General features: G+C 41.9%; 1 long non-coding RNA gene across 2 annotated transcripts in view; it reads right to left on the bottom strand.

The window, feature by feature from the left end:
* Positions 1-21043, bottom strand: part of LOC127026522 (uncharacterized) — a 69617-nt gene extending 48574 nt beyond the window's left edge. For both annotated transcript variants that reach the window (XR_007767751.1, XR_007767752.1), the window contains exon 1: positions 20894-21043. This is a non-coding gene — a long non-coding RNA (uncharacterized LOC127026522). The remainder of the gene's footprint in view (positions 1-20893) is intronic.
* Between the last annotated feature and the right edge of the window lie 255 nt (positions 21044-21298).

Genomic DNA, 21298 nt, shown 5'->3' with positions numbered 1-21298 from the left:
AACAATGCTAGAAGACCTATGTCTGAATTGTCAGCTTAAGTGATAAACATAGGCAAACATGCTACAGCCAACTATGCATGTGCACGGAAAAGATACAAGCAAACTATGCCTTCTAGAGGAAGGTACCATTGTTCTTTGATCAGCTGTGCAATATTAGGAGATAATGTAGATGCCCCAGATAGCACGTCTAGATATCCCATATAGTTTAGAATATCCTATATTTTATTGGCAAATCCCACAGTCCCTATAAAAGCAATTGCGATACTGCTTTTTCCATATCCAGGAGAAATAAGTATCTTTTCTAGACCTGGCCAAGAGAAGCAGGTATCTTACACTAATAAACAAACAATGCAGCAATTCTGACAACAGATACTTTATAGCTACTGAATGTTGTCTGTATAGATGATCTGTGCAAGTGTGGACAGAACGGGAAAAATCTTTGGCACGTGGGTTGAGTCTGTATACAGACATACATATGTCCGGTTGTGTCATGTGAGAGTGTTCCCCTGCGACACCCCTGGTTGGTGTTTCCTTCTTATCAATTATGAAAGCAATCCTGCAGTTTCTTTCAGAATTAGCAGCTCTCCCTTTCCACCTCCTAAGGCCAAGTATGATCATGTCTTCCTGGGCCTAGGGGAGTGCCAAACTCTCCTAGGGGAGCCACCAAACATTAATCTCTGCTGAAGAAATAACAGTCTCTGTCAATGTAATGTGGGAAAAAACCTAGCCTGCCATTTTTCTCTTTTCACTGGATACACCTTATCACATGGCTAGAAAAGCGTAATGTTTTGTTAAGGAGTGCAAAGGTTAACACACACCAGATGGCAGAGAAACGTATTTCTGTGGAAGCTGGAGAAGCGTTCAGCTGAAAATACATCATGCTGGAAATCTGGGGAAGAATGATCAGAGGTTTCTCAGCATTTTACACAGGAAAAAAAAACTGGTCTGAATGCAAACCATTGAAAGTCCTACTGCCTCTTAAAGGTCTCTAGAGCTGCCATGTCTCATGGAGCATCATATATGTTTTACATAGCACATTGGTCTATGGGCAGCTTGAGAATTTGCATGTGTCTGACACTGTGGAGATATGTAAAGCCCTCACTTAGGACATTGTGCTAGCTGCTGAGCTCACACACAGCCATTTTAGCTTTACAAAAAGAGCAGTGGAAATTATGTGCTCATGCTTAGCAATGACTAGATTTTTAGGGAGAGTGAGCCTTTATTACTGACACAAAGCAGTGGACTTGGGGGTAGCCAGAGCTCCACTTGATCACCTTTATCTCATGCTTCTGTCACCCAAAACAGACTTCCTCCTCTCCTAGCCAAGAACTCCTGTGCTCCCAGCTTTCAATAGTCTTTCACATCCCAGCCACTGGGAAATTACTCATTTCTTCCCATTCACAGATGAAACAGGTGGAACAGCTCTGTGCTCTGGGGGCACAGAGATGTCATGCTGCTCCCTGCTTGGCACACATCCCAGCTGGCACACAGGGTGCTGCAGGAAATGCAGCTGCACCCAGAGCACACAGGTGGCATGTGAGCTGCCTGATAGCTATCGAAAGTGCCTACCCTGTCATGAGCAAATGAGGAGAGTCCTTAAAGTCCCCACATGTACGGTCCTCCTGGTTGGGGGGCATGGTGTGACTAACAAACCAAACCCTTCAGTTCACACTGTCTGGAAAACAGGAGAGCCCTTTTAGGAAACATTTCACAGCCAGAGATTTTGACTGGGTCGTATTCTACATGAGCAAAGCTTACAAATCCTACTTCCAGTAGAATTTCCTACGCACAGAGACAAGAACACACAATGGATCAGGGCAGCTTACAGAACAGACACACAATTTTTCAATTACCCCACTTTCTTCCCCCGCCTCTAGCAGTGCTCATATTAAGTTTCATCAGCCACTATCTCATATTTTGGGTAATTCTCTTCCCTTGAGGAAGGTGTACAGCCCCTTCAAGAAATATTATATGTCTGCATTAGTGACTGGGCTCTGAAAACTGGATCCATGCAGCACTTCTGGGCAGATAGACAGGAAATCCATTTTCTTCCAGTGATTACAGTAGAAGGGCTTCTGTCTGACTGGGACTTGCGTGGTGTGGCTGTAAAATAATCTCAGCATCAGGCTATTGCCTTTCAGGCTATATTTGTGAATTATGATGGGGCAGTTTTCACTGCGGTACTGGGTATGGGCAGGTGTCTGCCGAGCCCTACAGCTTCTTTTCCCCCACCCTCCCCCCACACAATGCCACATTGTTTTAATTTCTACATGAAGGAAGGATTTTCATACAGGACCAGACTTTTCCACCACTATTCCCTCCCTCTATAGTGTAATTTTTTTTTTTTTTTTTTTTTTAAATAGCTTTTACACAAGAGTAAGCAGCCAGTTGTCTGGAAACTCCTTTGGGAACAGATTGCAAAGAGATAATGGGAGTGAGTAACAGAGAGGATGGTGACTTCATACCATGGAGGTTTGAGTCATGTTTCTCTCTTTCTTTTTTAAAGAAAAAAAGATTTGTCAAACCTCCCTCAATCAGGCTGTGTGTCCCTGGCTTTGGAGCAGGGAACAGACATGTGAATTGACACTTACGCTTTCTTACAGCCTTTAATTTTTAATTCAGTGAAAGATTCCGATGTCCCACACTCATATCCCATGATAATCTGTCACCCAGAATCTCACATGCAGAGTATTTCCTACGCTTGGGAATTTATCAGCAGAAGAATGTTAGCCCAGCAATGCTACAGTGAAGTCGATGATGGGAGACACACCAGAAAGGATTGTTTCCTCCTTTCAATACTCACCACAGACATCCTTACAGTTTTATACTTTCATCTACGTTTCATTCTATATTTCTATATTTCGACCCTTTGCTATGTATCTACATTTCAACCCTTCCCATTCTATATTTCTCTCATGAGAGATGATCAAGAAAAGTGAGGTAACAGATGAGGATCTGTGCACAGTTTCCAATTCAGAAAAAGAAAAATCTATGAGATCTAATTTCATTGCTCCATCCACTTCCCTTAACTGCAGGGAGGGAGGAGGACAGACCTCTGGTCCCAGTGTCAAGGTCACTAACAAATCTGGCCAGGAAGTTATTTTCCAGGGAAAAGAAGTATCACTCTCTATGATAATTATTCACAGTCGCTTCTGTCTGAAGTTAATTGAAAAGAATTCTGGGAAAAAGTGTAGCTCAAGAAGCTGAGCTTCATTCAAGTGTTTTGAGATTTCTTGCTCAGGTCAAGTTCTGCTTGCACCCAAGGTCAGCCCCACTCTTCTTTCCTTCAGTGTTGCTATTTTAGACTAACTTCAGTCTATGCTTATGTATCATTAGCTGATTTTTGCTCAAGGAATCTAATTTAATGTACTCAGACCTGACTGCAATCTCCAGCTTTACACATAATTAAGAGAGTAAATAATATATCATTTCCATGAAATTTATGGCAGGGAAACTCCTGATTTTCACACAAAGCTGGAAGCAGGCCTTCAAACAAGACAAGAGCAAGTAAAAATAAAGAATACTATATTCCCGATAGGAAAGACTCAAAAGTTGCATTCCCTGATTTTTCTGCTTTAAATGTTCTAATGGTTGGTACCCTTATTTGTGACAGGTGGAGTCCAGAACAGAACCCGAATGCAAGTATGAGAGGAATCTACTACTACTTTTGTCCTCAGGCAGGCAGGTTTATATGCTACCCTCTCCGTGTCAGTCCTTGGGGTTAGCAAGTCTCACAGCTTCTCTGAACTACAATTGCCACCATAAGCACTTGAGACACAACACAGCCTGCCTCAAGTGCTCACTGGACGTGCTCAGCCGTGCAGCTACAATGTGCAGTGCATCATGGTTGGCGGGCATTTAAAGGTTTGCTTACAGGCATGACCAATGTGGCTGTGTAGAGCCTGTACTAAACATACCAGAAAGAAGATAAACAAGCCAAACAGAATAGTCTGATCAGACCTGGCAGGGCATTCTCACATGTTGGGAAGGAGAAAGACAGAAAGTTTAAGAGAATTCTGGCATTACGTGGCAATAAGAAAAACTTCAAAAAAACCCAAACTAAACCCTCATTTTTAAGAGCTTACACTCCAGTACCAGCATAGCTCCTTTTCTATCTTTCTGCAACAGCACTAGCTCAGATGCTCCTTTATGTCAGATTTCTCATGAACAACTATTGACATATTCTTTTTGTGTACTTCACATCAGTTTTTAAATATGTTATAGGATCAGTCTTACACACAAGGAGAGAAGGACAACAGTGCCTCTTTGTTTCACATGGTGTGTGGTTGGCCGCTGGCTGCAAAGATGGTACCTCTCGCCTAACCATACAATAACTGCTCATCAGCCCTGCCAGAAAGAGCAGAGCAGAGCAAAGGCAGCTGTGTGCAGCTCTAGGAAATGGCTGGGGGATTTAAAAAGGAAAAAAGTGATGTTGCACACCACAGAGGAGTTGGAGAAAAAGATCTCCATGAAGGATTTTGCAAATAGAAAGTAAGGAGAAAAAGAATTCCAAAATATACTCTTAGTCATAGGACAGTTTTAGTTTAAACATTTCCAGCATACCTTGGATACATGTGTATCCAATACTCTATGCTATGCCTTCTACCAAGAAAATGACACAAAGCGTAAAATAAGGCTTCTTATTTAAAAGGTCTAGCAGCATGGACTTGTGTCAGGCTACTCGCTGCCTTCAAGTGGCCTTAATTTAACTGGATTGAGCTATAGCAAAGTTATAATAAAGTTCTTTAAAGTAGCACCTTAAAAAATAAATCTATTAAAAAGAGAATGAAATAATGAGATGAGAAATTTTCTGTCTCAGGGAAACATTTTAGGCACATCTCTCCCTTGTTTATTTGCAGAAGAGAACACAGACACAACTGGGGTATGTTTTACATTACACAGCATAAGGGTTTGTGGCATTCCTGTCTGCACTGAAGACATGTTTATACTGTTAGGTTCCATTATGAATCTGTTTAATATCCTGTGAATGCTCAGAGTCCTTTGCACACTCCAGGCAGGAAGTCTTTAATGCACATACTGAGAAGACATTTCCAACCATTCAAACATTAAATAAATAAGCATGAAAAAAGTCACTCTACTGCAATAATTAAATTCTTCTTGTGCTTTTGCAAGATTTCTTAGAGAACAAGCCTCCCAATTCTAGCAGAGTTGTTCATAAAGTCCGAGAAAGCCATAAGGGAAACAAACTCAGTGGAAAACATTCTGAGTCATTTACCCTTTGCATTTTGTAGCACCATGAGATAGTTAAGATCAGAGCCTCAGTGTTCAGCTCAGAGCAGGCCTTGTCTCAAAGGCATTTTGTCATTTAAAATACATAAATATCAAGAAGAAGGCAAAAATAGTCCTATGTACCCTCCTTCTCTAACTGTAAAGCAGGGACTTGTCCAATGCTGGAAGACCGCTAGTAAGAGAACTGAGACATCTGGAGCCCCTGTCTGGTAGATCAATGACAATACCATTCTTATCCTGATGCTATTATAAGGAATAACTCTACTCATCTTTGAGAGATCAGTGTGGCCCACAGCATCTCATTACCGCTTATACATAATAATTTCTTATGTATTTCTTTTCTTTTTGCATTGTGAGAATTTCTCATCCAGTAACAAGCTAAGAGAGCAGCTGGAAAGGACGTTGTGCCTGAAAATTTCTAGAGTTAAGACGAAACCACATGTAGGGGTCAAATATTCTAAGGCCAGTCAAAAACTTGTCCTTTGGAGACCAGCCCCTGGATATTGAAAAACAGTTAAAACAGTTGCAGAGAGATCTAGATAGATTGGAGCATTGGGCAATCATCAATGGCATGAAATTTAACAAGAACAAATGCTGGATTCTATTCCTGGGAGGGAGTAACACCAGACACAAGTACAAATCGGGAAAGAAGTCAGTAGTATGCCCTGGCAGCCAAGAGGGCAAACTGCACCCTGGGGTACCTCAAACACAGTATAACCAGCCAGTCAAAAGGGGTGATTATCCCACTGTATTTAGCGTTGGTGTGGCCTCACCTTGAGTACTGTGTGCAGTTCTGGGCCCCACCGTTTAAGGATGTTAAGGTGCTTGAACCGTCCAGAGGAGGGCAACAAAGCTGGTGACGGCTGGAAGGAGTGTCATATGAGGAGCGGCTGAAGACTCTGGGCTTGTCTAGTTTGGAGAGAAGGCGGCTGATGGGCAACCTCGTGTCTCTCTGCAGCTTCCTGAGGAGGGGACGTGGAGAGGGAGGTGCCGATCTCTCTTCCCTGGGATCCAGGGACAGGACACCTGGGAATGGTTCAAAGCTGTGTTAAGGGAGGTTCAGACTTGACATTAGGCAATATTTCTTTACCAAGGGGGTGGTCAAACCCTGGAACAGGCTTCCTAGAGAGGTGGTCGATGCCCCATGCCTGTCAGTGTTTAAGAGGCATTTGGACAGTGCCTTTAATAACATGCTTTAACTTTTGGTCAGCCCTGAAGTGGTCAGGCAGTTGGACTAGATGATCATTGCAGGTCCTTTCGAACAGAACTATTCTATTCTAGTTGCAGTTGCTTCACCATCTTTTACATATGTGAAGAATATAACTCACCATTTGGAAAAAAACCACAAGGGTAATGTTGGATTTGGAATCTGTGTATAACTTCAAATATGAAACTTGGCTTGAATTTTCACTTTCCTTCACAGTTGCTAGGGCCAACTTGACTAGCATTATTTTTAGGAGAAAAATGAGCTCTCTTTTTACAGTCTTCTCTCTGCTGTAATTTCATTGTGTCTCTGCCAGAATCAAGACGAGATGATGCCAAGAAAAAGGATGAGCTCATTGCATTTAACGGTATGAGGTTTCACAAATAAAAACTACATTACTCTATTGAGAAGTAGGTAATGGTATACAACAGGGTTAAAGGCAGGTAATTTTTATTGGAAACAAAAGGAAAATGCTTTATTCTTCAGATGTGAAACTGGCTGCTAATATTGAGAGTGCATTTCTTGAAATACTAAATAACCTACCCCACCACTTACCAGACTTGCACACCACCCACTAATGGCCATATTTATCTGTCCTACAGCTGCTTATGCGTTGATGTTCAAATGCACTGAATGTTGGCAGCTCTGACTTGCTTTCATGACATTTGTTCCCGTTTTATATAATTTGAAATCAGGCCATTGCTGAAGGCAGCGAAGATATAATTAAAGGACATGTGAGAAGACAATGCATATATTTTAAAACACACCTGTGTACTTTATACACAGATTAAGCCTCAGAATTTAAAGTCTGGTCATGAGTGTAAATGCTGCAGTGCTTGAGATGCCTCCACCTCCATTGCATGCTACTGGCAGCATTGCAAGCTGCTTTTCTCTTGCTCTAGGGTATCCATTGGGCTTTTAGGTGCAGAACTGCAGAATGTAGACCATGAGTGTGTTCCTTAGAATATCTGGGACTTTGCAAGAAGCTGTTCAGGCACAACAGGAAGAAGGTGGACTGGGTGCCTGCCTTGAGTGTTTGCCAGGTACTAGAATTAGTGTTTAAGTGCATACTGCTGCTCAGTTCAGCCCCTGCTCTCCTCTCTGAGGATTTCCTGCCTGTGGTCACTTATGTCTTCTGTTACATATGTTAAACATTCCCTTTAAGGTTGGTTGTTCCAACCCCAGCAGGGGTGAAGGCAAATGCAAGTGACTGGTGTTTGCAGAGTAAGTTGTGTGTTCAAATTGCTAACTTCCATATCTGTGCAGCAGGTGAGGAAATGGTAGCATACAGCACCACTGTTGTGTGCCAAGAATTATGTCAGAAAAACACAATTATCTATTCACACTCAGCCTGAAATTTTTCTAGTTTTAGGACTTGCCTATAAACAAATTACTAATCCAAAATGTAAGCTCTATATTTCTACCCTGGTTCCAGTTTGCAAAGGCCCATTCTGCAAAGGCTTCCTTTTTTCCAAGCTTTGTAATGTCTATGCCATAAGCAATAGTATATTAATAAAGGATTTTGGTGGTCTGCTCCAGTCTAGGATACAAGCTGTCTGTGAGGTAGAGGCGTTAGAAATGTTGAACTTCAGAGGGTCACAGGCAGTATGGACATTTCCTTAGCTAGATCTTTCCTCAAAAGGGCTATGTGCAGCTGTGATTCAATTCTGTATCTCTTCATCTTATCACACAGGCTTTTTAAAGGAGAAGGGATCTAGAGTATCTAGGAAATTTCTCCTGCTGGTAGTCCTTAGAGAACTGATCTGATTGCCCTTCCATAGGGATGGGATTTCTGATTATTCACCATTATTGTATTGTTACTGCACTTTTGTGACTTAATATTAAATGAACAAGATAAACGTTATTGATAAAACAACATAGTGAAAACAGTTAATTAGAAGAAAGAGTCATTTGGATTTTCCTATTCAAATCCAAGGTATGAATCTCAGCTTCTGGAATGATAGACTCAGCACCCTTTCCACGCTTTGTTGATTTCTGGGTCACATAGAGCTCAAAAAGTTCTTATTCCACAGAACAATGAATCCTTCTCAATGGTGCTGTACTAGTTCAGAAGAATATCTCAAAGCTGAGAGATCTACCAACCATCACCTCTCCAGCAGTACATTTTCTAAGCAAGCTAGAGGCACAGCCTCTTATACAAGCCCCATATACAAAGCTCCAACCTTTGCAGCATGTTGCATAAAAATGAAGGAGTCTTCAACAGGGAAATACAGTTCAGATGTCTATAATGTATATTTGAGCTCATGATGTGTTTGAGTGGTTGGCTGGATTTTTGCAGAAGGGCCTGGACAGGTACAAGTAAATCATTTTATGCAAGATAGGTGGCCATAGGTGTCAAAGATTGCCTCTTTCTCTCTGTGACCAAAATTTGAATAAAACTTAAAGATATGTAGTTTTCCTGTATCCTTATGAAAATCCTTTAACTATGCTGCCAAGTGTCCCATGGGTCCTATTTAGAAAGCAATAGGAAGATATGACCCATTCCATCTCCTTCATTCTTCCTGCAACATAACTGGATCACAGAGTCCCCTGTGACTTTCCCAGTGGTGTCTGCTCCAATGTCTCACTGACACAGAATGACCTAATTTGTTATGGCTGGTAAGAACTGAAAGAAATGAAATCCAGGGTCTGTAGTTAATTGGGGTCAGGTTGAGATGATTTATGATCTGAGGAATGTACTCACTCCTGACACTATCATACGAACAACAGTATCAACTGGGCTCAGCAACCTTTGGAATCAAATTAAAATTGGGATTTTCCAGAAAATGAGAAATAGCACAGGCCAGACCTGAGGGAGAAGGCAGAGTAGTGGGCAGATGAGGCCGTATTTGATCTACAAAGCCAGGCACCTTCTCTTCCCACACTGTCAATCAGTTAACCTTCAAGTCCTGATTTATCGTTATTCAGAGGAGAGAAGTTGCCAGGAATGGGTCTATGCCAAGAAAATGTCATCTGTCTGGAATCTGACCGGGGGGGGCGGCGGGGGGGGGAAGAGGTTTGGAAATTTCAGAGGAAGGTGGGATTTGTCCCAGTTACAGTGTCTCTGTTCACTCAGCCGGCTCATGTTAGCAAGTCAGGCTCACTGAAAAATAGTGTCAAATGTTTTTCTGTCACTCAAGAACCTTGAGCTTGATCCCAAGTCAGTGGGCTGTGCAGTGTAACCCATGACCCTAAACAGCAGGAGCCTTCAGCAGGTTCCCCCATGCCTTTTGCTGTATATCTTAAATCAACATCTTCCTTTTCTCTGTGGGCTTTAGAAAAGGATTACAGAAGAGTTACTCTATTTTCAAGTCCAAGGCACTTTAACACACTTCAGAAGTTAAATACAACATGAAAGTAAATTCATTCAATACTGATTTTCTTTGAAAAAAATTCACTGGTGTTTTCTTTCCTAGTTACGACTCTGCTTCTCCATTCTTGCTAACTTTGCATCCTGTTCTTAATTACACAAGATGCAGCCATTCATGAGCCCAGTGAAACCAGTGACTGAACACAAACTCTGGGCATAACCTTTTGCCCTCCAATACCAACAGGTACTTCAACAAGCTTGGACAGCCCAGCAAGGAGCCAGTCTTACTACCAATCCTGAAAATGTCTTATTTCAGGAAACACACAGCATTGCCGCTAGAGCCACTACAAATGGCTGTGCCTTGTCATGTCACAGAAGAAAGATATGCGCAAGACTGACAATGATCAGGTTTTGTAAACAGCCAAGGATGCTGTTCAAGTTACTCCATCCACTGCTCAAGATTCCTCCAGACATTAGTGCAAGTTTTAATCTTAATGCATTCTGTGACGGTCTGGAAATATGTGGTATATTGAGTCTGCAACCATTGGGAATCAGCCTTCTGTGTACTGCTTTTCTAAGAGACTGGAAAGGAAGCAGTCGCCTCCTGATAGCATGTTATTACTGAGACCTAAACACTGTACACATCCTGAAGACTTAGTTTTGTTCCTTTTTCGTTGTTTTGGTTTAGTTTTTTAATCTCAATTTTTCATTGGCATTCAGACAAAAGTCTATGAAACAACCTGTGGAGAGCAAAAGCACTAACAAAGATTGAAAATTTCACAGACAATACTTTCCTGCTCCTTCCAGCACTCACATACCTCCCAGACAGCAGGAATAAGATGTCATACTGCAGGTCTTGTACTATTATCTTGGGCTCTTTTGGTGTTTTGTTTAAAAAAAAAAAAAGTAAAAAAAACCCTATAGAATATGGAACTCAGCATTCATGTTGCTTTAGCCACCATATTGACCGAGATACAGAACAGCACCTTTCATAGGTTTAATAGCTTTGTGTTAAACAATGTTAGCCTCAGCTCAAAGGATTTGATACTCCATTTAGGAAGACAAATTCACAACTAGTCTAGAGCTACGAAGTGCAGAGGAGCACCTTGAACTGGACAAGAATAGCACCAGGAGAAGAGAAGACAGGAGTCACAGGAAAATACAGACCACTCAGAAAGCTAGTCTACCTGAAAGTGAGCAACACAGCTGAACTCATTGTTTTGGAACTCACGGTATTCAAGAAAAAAAACTGAAAATGAAGTAAACTAATTCCAGCACGCCTACCTTTTTCTATGCTACCACTTCCCTAGCTATGAAATAGAAAGATTTCATCAGCACAGAAGTCCTTTCACAGGAAAATTTTGCCCAAAGATACTAATTTTTTTTTTTAAAGCAGAAAAATCACCTCTATTCTGCTAATGTCTATCAAAATAGACAGAGGAAGGGAAGGAGAGAAAGAAAAATTGTTGCAAGCCCAGGAGTGGTGGTTATAAGAACTCTCTGTAGGATTCTGTGCTTCTTATTGAACCCAATCTTGCTTACACATACCTTCACCTGCTGGCTAATTGGGGAGCGCATTAACCCTTTACCTTCCTGTGCCCCGAGAGGGTCTTTGCATACTATTCCACAGGGATATGAGCCCAAAACATATAAAGCTTCTTAGAAAAATGAATTATCACTATGGAGGGGTGCAAAATGCCGTATAAGGGCAGAGATGACTGACAATGCAAAAAACAGCCTACACTGAATCATCTATGCTATATCTCAGAGACTTCATCTAAAGGTACATGCTGAAAGAGCAGAAGAGCAAGAGACTGAGTCATCCGCTGACCTCAGTGGAAGCCCAGAGCACTCCAGTTCCAGCACAGGGAAAGCTAGGAATGTAACTTTGTCCTTATAAACCTTTCTGACTCGCTCTCATCTGCGAGATTGTCAGTGGATGCAGAGTGTGACAATAACTACATTTGGCAGTGCCCTTTGCTACCTGTGGTTTAACTCCCAACCAAGCAGACCGCAATAACATGGGGTATTTATTCAGCTGTGCCCCTCTTGTGGATCCCGGGGAGAAAAGATATGTTCTGGCCTCATTAATCACTTCATTCTTTGCTGGAGTAAACAGGAGGAGCCACAGGGGGCTCAGGAGGTTCTGCAATGCATAGGGTTTGCTGAAAGAGACACCTTCACTAAAAGAGCACAGAGTTCCTTCTCTGGAAGGAGGGGAAGATGAGCTGGGGTGACTACAGATGGTGAAGGAAGTGCAAAACAGGATTGAGCAATGGTCCAAACAACTCTTCTGTCCCTCCCAACAGATCAGGCAGCATCTTGAATGGTATACCCTGTGCTGCACCCAAGGTGGGAAGTGTTTCTTACCATACAGACATTGAAAAGAACGTGGATCAGCTACTCCCTGCTCCTGTCTGATTTGCATCAGAGGAGCAAGGGCACACTCCCAGGCTGCAAAAGCTTCCGGGATCCAGGAGTTTGGGCGTGGATTTTTTTTGCTTCCTCCTCTAAAGTGTATATCTTCCTCCATGAGGCACAAAGCAGTGCCCCTTTCCATTAAGGCCTCTGACACACTGAAGAGAGGACAGTATGGACTCTTGTTTTTCAGGACTCAGGCATACTATAAATTCACTTTTCAGACCACTGCAGATGCCACAACTTAGGAGAGAACCATGACACCTTTGAGCCTCAGCTGCTGTGTTGAATGACTGCGATGTGTCAGTACTGGAGTGCTGAGGGCCACTGCAGCTCAGAGGCAGATGAGACAAGTTGACTCAGCGTTTCATGGGAACCACCATCCCCGACCCCATTTTAGCTGGAAGCCTCTTAAAGCCAAAGAAGTATTTTTCCTTTGTCCAAGTCTGCAAAAGGACTAAACACCAAGGGAGAAGCAAACCTTTGGATGATGGGGAAGCGTGTATGGAGTGAAAGTTCAAAGCAACCCAGTGCTCTACTGTGTTACTAATATTAGACACATGGCTTTGCCAGGCCCTGCAGTCCATAACTTCAGTAGCTTTCGCAAGGAGCCGTCACAGTCTCTCATAAAGGGAAGAGCTCTGAGAAGCAGAAAGGTGCTGCAACAACCTCACCAGACAGCAGAGTTCCCTAAGAAGTATCTGGCCAGTACATCACCATGAATTTACGCTGAAAACTCTGACAAACAGAAGTAATTGGTAGGTGCTTTAAAACATTGTCAGAGTTCTTTGGGAAATTTACGTTTTTTTTTTCTTGTGAGCAATTCCTAAAATGTTTTTACACTGAAAATTATTATAAGGAAAAATAAAAATTTATTTCAAAAACTTGGATTATTGTTTTTAATTTTGGACTACTAAGAAAGAGTAATCTCAATTCAGTTCAGACCTGAGGATTTTTTGCACTGTTGCTGCCCTTTACACGGACGAGAAAGTACAGCAGGAGGCACGGGATCTGGCCAGGCAGGCAGAGGTGCATGAGGGCCTGCAGCTCCAGCAGGACGTGGCCTTTGATCTGGTGGGACAAGGCTGTTTCTCTACATCTGCTGCTCAGGAACCTCACCATCCCCACACACCCAAAGAGTGCAGAGCTGTCCCCTTCCCTAGCTCCAGAGAGGGCACACATCTTGGCCAGTGGTATCTCCTAGTGTCCTTTACCACTACTCACAGTGGGGTTAGGAAGGGGATTTTCCTAGCTTCCCCATATAAACATATCCACATTCAGAAAAAGAAGACACTATTTACTTCTTCAAGACCAAGAGCGGACTATTCTGTGAGGCACATTCATGCTGACTTAAAATTGCTTTTAAATACCAAATTTAAAATTAATTTCATATAAAATGCATATTGTATTTGTATATCTTTAGGTTTTTAATATGCCATATACCAGTTTGTCTGGCAAAGAAGCATGAACCCCACCCCATCAGGGGCTTCATTCAGAAAGTGTGTTGTGCTGTAAGTGGATGACTCACTTCTTCCCCTCACTACGCACCAACTTCTCTCTGGCAAGCCTACTTGGCCAAACACCAGGACTAAACAGTTTATAAAGAAAACAAGGCAAAAATCTGATAAAGTAGGATCCTCTTTTCAGAATCTGGAGTTTTAACATAATGGTTACTACAGGAAGAAAAATCTCAGCTCCTACAGCTCTATGACCTTCCAGTCCCAAGGCAGCTTCTTTAGAAAATAAGTTTTCTCAAATTGTAATTCTATGGGTTTTTCTTACTGTTTTTAAAAAGAGTATGCAGAGGTTAAACATGTTTTTCACCCAGTTTCCTAGTGTTTACAACCTTTCTCCCCCCCCCCCCCCGCCCCCCCTTTTCTGCTTACATGTAATAAAAAAAGTCAGAGGCAGCAAGTGAAGAGAAAAGCAAAAGGGGCTAAGTGTCCCAGGGGGCAGATTTGCCATATTATTTCCAACACTTTTAAAATTGAAAAGGTGGAAACAGATTTGACTGATACTTCTGCTTCCACATGGAAGTTCTTAGCTTCTTTACTGTGATTCATGTGCAAGAATAAAGTCTGTATTGATTGATCCAGATCTAGCTCTGGATAACTAATATTCCTAGATGCCTGACTTATTTTGCATTACTGAATTTCTCTTCATTTTTATGTAATGAATGGGGATGGCAGATGATCTAGCACTTTGTAAAAATATTTTACAAGTTAATTGAGCGAAATTAAGCTTAGCTGGAATTTAATGCATAGCATAATCTGAATGATTAAATTTTCAGGAGGTCTGTGTTAATAACTTCTTTCAAGATGCTTTCCCCAGTTTTGTTGTGATTTAATTATGTTCCCATGTCTGTTGGATCCCTGTTTAGCTTCTGACATAACAGAGCAATTTCCTGAGAAGAGGCAGTAGCAAGGTAGAGACTGCTTTTTATCTTCTAGCCTTAACAATCAATCAATACTGTCTAAAGCTAGACAACAGAAAGCTGCTTTTGGGATGAAAAGAAGAATCCTATGAGAAATGGAATAATTTTTTTTTCCCCCAACTTCTTTTGTTGTGTGGGTTATTTTGAATTTGGGTGCCAGAAAACCCTTTCCTTCATAATGCACTCTTGGGTCCATCAGATTCATCTTCTGTACTGTCCTAGGCTCAAGATGCCATGCTGATTGCTAGGCTTCTGGCTGACTTCTTTAGTACAAAAAAGCTGAGTGATAATTCTAGGTATACTGTGAATTGACTATTTGCCAGGGGGAGAAATGAGTTCAAAGTCCTGCAAGATGAGCCTGTCACTAGACCAGGGATCGCTATTATCACCACCCACACTGTTGGGTACTCTGCAATTCCCTGTTGCGAACTTCTCAGCTGAGTCTGAAAACCTGACTGATTGCCCGGGTATTTCTGCTGCATCTCTTTCCACCTGATAGGCATCTCCTTGCAAATCTGCGAATTGCCAGGGCGGGCGTTGGGCTGTCTGCAGTGCCCTCTACTGGACTGCAGCAGGACAAATGGCCCTTTTCTGGCATGACAGCATTTGGAGGGTTAAAAGTCTGCTGTGAGTTTTGTGGCTTCTTTCCAAAAGGTTTCAGTTAACACCAAAGGTCTCCTTATAGCTCACTCACTTTAATAGATTTTTCCCATTGACTTCTCACTTTATAGACTATCATTTCCTTTTCTGCAGGGGAGCTATTTTCTGGGTCACTGATCCAACCAACTTAAAAGGGATTTCATTGATTAGGTTTTATTGGTGGTTACTTCAACCATAATGGGATAAGTTGCTAGTACCTGCTAACAGCTGTGTGCCTTGCTTTGGTACCCTGGCTCTGTATATCTACAAGTGAAGTCTGGGTTCCTCTCTCCTGCCTTGACTGAATGCTTGGTAATTACTAGCACCTTCTTTACCTCATTACTACCTCAGTTGCTTTTGTCCTTTTTCATTTCAGTACAGCAAGTTAGCTGCATGGCAAAGTGTTGCTGACGAAATCCCCTACTTGTTGCGTGTGGCACCTTATTCCAGTAGCGTCTCTGTGTTTATCTCTGGTCATCCCTGCAGTCACACAAATATCCCCCAGCTGAAGAGCTGTATACCAGCCAGCATCACAAGAACAGATGAAGCCAGATCACCACTTTCAAGGCAAAACTGAGCGGAGTCTTTTAGGTCACAATTTTTTTTTTTTTTTTTTTAAACAGTGAAAACTGAGGAGTAGAGCAAAGAAAGGGAAAGAGATCAGAGCTTGCAGACCTGACTACATTGAGGGACCCTCCCCTCATACTCTTGACTTTTAATGCTTCATACCGTTGCCTTATCCTATATGAAAGAAAGGTTGGGAGTCTTAAGGTCATGTCTGTTAGAAGCACAAATTGGTAATCAAGGCAGGCATTTCTTTAAATGCCTCACAAAAAAGGTACAGCCCCCCCTTTTGACTCCTGAACAAGGCAGGCTCCATGCTCTAAGCTCCCCCAAGCCTTTCTCAGCATCATATTCTTCATGCTGCTCAAGCTGTGTGACTCACTTCCAGGCTTTTCCCCAAATCCATAACACTTTGCAGAGTGATGGCCTATGCATCTCTTTCACTTGCATATGCCTTTCAGTGGTAACATGTAGACATTTAGGGAGAAGTTGCTATGATTTCTGCAATTAGAGCAATGAAGTTGCCAAACTGTATTATAAGAAAGCGATTACTATTATTATAATTATTATAACTTTCATTGCAACAGAATTTAACCCAATCCTTTCCCCTTTCTGGTCAACTTCAGTACTCTGCAAGCACTAATTAATGATGCATCTCCAGTGTCCACGAAGTATACAAATACCTTGCCCCCCTGCAGACAAGAAACTGAGGCACAAAAGTGGAGGGAGCTCACCCACATCCAGACAGTGGTGGAGTTGCAAGCAGGACTCCTTCCAGCCTCAGAGACAGACTGGTGAGTTGCCTGTGGGCACACATGCTCCTGCTCTGCCCTGGGGCATGCCACCTATGACCCAATACTAGTTTAGTGGTTTTGGTTTTGTTTCTGAGCTTCGTGAAGGTGCAGGGCAGGACCACAGCAAAGGTACGAGCAATACTAAAAAATGAAGCAGAAGAAGTGGTACTGCCTGTGCATAGTGTAAAACTATGAGTGCCAGCAAGCACAGAGTTATCTTCAAAGATTTTAAGAAACTGATTCTTCAGAGCAACAATACAAGTGATTTGCAACTTGCTACTTCTAGCTTAATTTCCTTTCCTCTAATACAGCTGCTTTCCTGGCCAGAAACTGCATGCTTCTATTTGTGCTAACCAAAGTGCAATGGGCTTATGGGAAAGGATATAATTTTCTTCTAGCTTCTTTCACAAAACATCTGACTAACAGCCCAGGAGGGTTTGCAGATTCATGAGCACTCTCAGAAAGGAACAGGATGCTGGTGGCAGGGCTAGTACAAAGCATGGCTCCATTGCCAGTGCTGATGGAGAGACCTCTGTGCTGCTCCCATTTTTGGGATCCAATTCTGAAGCACTTCTGCTTCCCACATCACTGTCATGAGGAAAGCTAAACGTAATCTTGCAGCATCAGGCCTTGGAAGCTGAAGAGAATGATAGGAAATGTCTCTGTACTTCATGTCTCTTCACAGGATACAGGGAAAAGGAATTGAGGGTAGCAGATTGCTGCTCACTCCCATTTCCCTAGAAGACATGTCCATTTCTCTGCACTTCATCTCCATACACCCTGAGCAGAGATTTCTCTATTTGCTCTCACAACTGCCCTGGCACATTATAGCAATATGACAATCAATTAACTGCTCACTCTGTCACAATAAAGAAGCCACCCAACCTTATATAACTCTTTTTAATTGTTTTCTTACATTATAACATTTTGCTAAACTTATTCTGCCATAACTTACATCATTTAATTTCTCAAAGTGCTAATAATTTAATTGCTTCCTTCCTGCAGACAAAGTGCCTGAACTGTCTTCTCTCATTCAGAACATTATAAAAAGTAGTGGCATGAATACGTAAAAGGGGCATTTTATTCACAAGACCTTACGGAAAACTGCTTTCTCCAGAGTTCTGTGTTGCATCTCAGACAGCCACAAAGGTGCAAGAAACCTACCCAGACACTTCCTTGCGTACTGGGACTGCCTTCACTACACAAAGTCACCTAGAGATGAAAAGCATGCCTAGTCTCATCAGCAAAGTTCTGTGGGCTAGTGGAAGTCTCCTGTCATATCACCCCTATACAACATGTTGAAATTAAAACATGAAATTCAAATTATAAGTAACTCTTGTTACCATAGATCCTCTTGCAGATTGCAGAAAGAAACTGAACAAAAGTAATCTTTGCAATTTACATATTCAGGCTTGAGAAAAAGAACTTACTAGCAGGAAGACATACTGAGCATTTCAAACTTTGATCAATAACCTGTGTCTGCAATTTTGACTTCCCTAGTCTTCTGCCCATTATACCAACCCTGTTTCTAGGAATATGGACTGATTATGCCAGATCTGGTTTTGGGCTTCATTGGGCACAGCCTTTCTTTGCTTCACTTTTTGTTTCAAAATGAGTTAGGATGGGGACACTGCCAAACTGTGGAAAGGGACCTGGGGGTCCCAGTGGACAAGCAGCTCAATATGAGTGAACAGTGTGTTGCTGCAGCAAAGAAAGCCAACACGATGCTAGATTGCATCAACAAGGGCATCACCAGCAGAGCTAAAGAAGCCATTATCCCACTCTACTCAGCACTTGTCAGGCCACACCTGAAATACTGTGTTCAATTTTGGTCCCCACTATACAAAAAAAGATGTGGACAGGCTGGAGAGTGTCCAGAGAAGGGCCACAAAGATGACCAAAGGACTGGGAAGCCTGCTATATAAGAAAAGACTGAAAGAACTGGGTTTGCTCAGCCTTGAGAGAAGGCGGCTTAGGGGAGACCTTATCACCATGTTCCAGTATTTAAAGGGTGGCTACAAAGAAGATGGAGAATCCCTTTTTACAAGGAGTCACATGGAAAAGACGAGGGGTAATAGGTACAAGTTTCTGCTGAGGAGATTCCGATAGGAAACAAGAGGAAAATTATTCACAATGAGAACAATCAGCCATTGGAATAATCTCCCCAGGGAAGTGGTGGATTCCCCAACATTGGACACTTTTAAGATTCAGCTGGACAAGGTGCTGGGCCATCTTGTCTAGACCGTGCTTTTGCCAAGAAAGGTTGGACCAGATGATCCTTGAGGTTCCTTCCAACCTGATATTCTATGATTCTATGAAACATCCTTCTTGGGAGTTGGATGATATTGTTTCTTTTACTCATTCTAGCTAATTTTAATGTTGCAGTTTGCAAAATAAAAGGACCAAGAGCAGTTTGTGACTTAGTCAACTGACAATACTCCTGATCTCTGGACATAACTTTATAAGCAATTACCTGATAGCATTGTTAAAATTCAATTGTGTGGATGGAGGGAGACTAACTTCAATAGTTAAAGAGAATTAACAGTTTTTCACCTTAATCTGCCAAAAAAAAAAAAAAGGCAGTTCAAGGATATAAACAGTCATTCACATTACTAAACCAGATCATCGAGAACAGCTATAATACCTGAAGATGCTAAATGATGGACATATTAGGAAGTGGATTGCAGAATAGTCCGCATGTTACTGAGTGAAAACTCACATTTTCTGTTTCTGTACACCACCCCACTGTAGTCAGATGGTTAGCCACTAAGCTCCACACTCTTTTACCAGTCCCTTGCTGAATACATTGATTTGGAAAATCCTCATTAGGATTCTGGCCCAAGTCACTCTTTATCAGACTGGATGAAAGATCACACATACTCCAGAGGCAAATGTCTTTGCCCACAGACTCATCAGCTGCATAGGCTCAAACTTCCATAGCCTGAACAGCGTTAAGAAGAGGCTGCTGCAGTCACAGTAGAATGCAACAAAGCTGTGATTGATAGGTTGCAGGGGCTTGACCCTCAGATCTTTCATGTCAAAGTGCAAGCCACTATCATGTGTGCAACAGGAGAACAGTAGCTAGAAACACAGACAAGGTGTTTTCCCCTAGTGAAACAACCAGCAAGAGAATCTGCACACGTAATGCCTGTATGTTGGACTGTTCATTAAAACATAAGCGAAGACATTCCCTCTAGGAACATTCTTTAAACAATGCTTCCTTCAGTTAGTAGTCTTGCATTTTGCTTCTCTACAGTGTAAGAAACCAGCCTGATGTTTCCTGCCACGTGCCAGACAGCAAGAGACAGAGAAACAGTGACTGAGAGAAGAGGATTAGGACAGCTCAGGGAACATGCTCCTTCTCCCTAGCCTCTTCTTTGCACACTGTCATTAGTGAGGTTGATTTGGAACTGCACACAACTATTTGGCAGGTGTTTCCATTTGAGGATTTCTGTGTTTTCTCAGGTATTGCATCACCTTACTAGGCAAAGATGGCTGATATCAATAGGCAGTGACTAGACTCAGCACCTTATTCATGGTATTCTTGTCCAAGGAACAACAGGGTATTGAAGAGTGGCTGGGCTGATTTCATGCCTGATGTTAAGAAACCTGAGCTCTTCATCCAGCTGTTTCTTTATTATTATTTTTATAAAACTGCAGATCTGTTCATGCTCCATTCTACAGTACAGAGACTTTTTTTCAAATTTCAGTTTGTCACTTTCTAAGACATTTGCCGCTTGTTCCTGTTTATGTCAGGACCTATCACTGGGAGCTTTACATTGCACTAACCATAGCTGGTGTGGACTGCAGGGGATGCATCTGAAACTCAGGACTGGGTTTTCTCAAACCAGTACAATAAATGAAAACAGTTAAATCATGGAGGTGGACACAGGAGAGGGATTAGACACAGACTCAACTGGTAACTAAGAAAAATAAGCTATAACCCCAGGGAAGAAACATCTCAGGTAGTATGGATTACAACGTCGGAATAAATCTATTGCTAATACTTCATAAGCAAGAATCAGTTCCCCTCTAGTTTGTATATCACTTCTGAACTCTTTGCACACTCTACTGTTCAAGAAAAAAATAGAATTTAATTAATCATCCTGAATGTTAATTGCTGAGCCTGCAAAGAGAAACTCCAGAATCATATTCCCATACCTGATTAGTCAGCCTTTGAAAACAAATGTGACGTATTTGTACAACAAGCACATGAGGAACAGAGGAGAAACTACCAAGCAAGCAAGCAATGTAATTTGTTATTTGTAACTTCTACTAACCTTTCGCCCATCCTGAACATTTCCTGGTATGAAGTCAGCAACTTTCCCAGGAATCCAAGCCTTCTCTCTTCTCTCATGCCCTGTTTATAAACTCTACATCCTCCAAATTATTAACCAACAATATTTTTACTATTTCAATTTTATGAAAACAGAAGGAAGAATTCATATAGATCACTGAGGAAAGTACAGGACATAGAAGGAGGTAGGTGAACAGGCAAACTGATTTAAAGCATAATTCATCCCCCCAAGGCCATTGTTGTCATCAAGGGATAAATCAGAGATTGGCCTTGCTCATGATCAGCAGCATCAGTTTCACCTTGTGATACTTAACTCACCATTAAGATCAGCTGTGTCATGATAATGACTGCCCCGTTCTATTACTGCATTTCTTGTACTGTTGCTTAA

Source organism: Gymnogyps californianus, chromosome 28 (genome assembly GCF_018139145.2).
Source record: "Gymnogyps californianus isolate 813 chromosome 28, ASM1813914v2, whole genome shotgun sequence".
Taxonomy (NCBI): Eukaryota; Metazoa; Chordata; class Aves; order Accipitriformes; family Cathartidae; genus Gymnogyps; species Gymnogyps californianus.
The sequence above is the reverse complement of the archived record's forward strand: the minus strand, read 5'-3'. Positions and strand labels throughout refer to the sequence as shown.